Source organism: Cariama cristata, unplaced genomic scaffold, assembly GCF_000690535.1.
Source record: "Cariama cristata isolate BGI_N322 unplaced genomic scaffold, ASM69053v1 scaffold27463, whole genome shotgun sequence".
Taxonomy (NCBI): domain Eukaryota; kingdom Metazoa; phylum Chordata; class Aves; order Cariamiformes; family Cariamidae; genus Cariama; species Cariama cristata.
The window spans coordinates 185,721-186,080 of NW_009610746.1; the positions used below are offsets into that span (position 1 = coordinate 185,721).

General features: G+C 69.2%; 1 protein-coding gene across 1 annotated transcript in view; it reads right to left on the bottom strand.

The window, feature by feature from the left end:
• The window catches only part of RPS15A (ribosomal protein S15a), a 4,463-nt gene extending 4,366 nt beyond the window's left edge, over positions 1–97 (bottom strand). Inside the window, exon 1 of the mRNA XM_009697979.1 lies at positions 76–97. The gene's annotated coding sequence lies outside the window, so the exon portion shown is untranslated. The remainder of the gene's footprint in view (positions 1–75) is intronic.
• Between the last annotated feature and the right edge of the window lie 263 nt (positions 98–360).

Sequence of the window (360 nt, forward strand, 5' to 3'; positions counted from 1 at the left end):
AAGGTGGCCGCGGGGCCCGGATGGGCCCGGAAGGCGGCGGATAGCAGCCGAGACCCAGCAGCACCCACCACTCACCGGTGCAGCAAGATGGCGGAAAAGGAAGAGGCCGGGCGCCCGCGCGGGATTATGGGAGGGCCATGGGACCAGGGTGGCGCGCGGCGCCCCGCTAGATCTCGCGAGAATTGGCGTCCCATTCGGGAGGCGCCGCGCTCTAGGCCTGGTCATCCCCATTGGCCGAAAGCCGCGTATCGCACTTCCGGAGCGACGCTTCTGCCCAGGTTCCTATAGCAACCAGAACGCTTCGCCGGGCAGAGGTACGGCTGGGGGGGGCGGCCGGAATACAAGCGGCCTTTGGGCGCC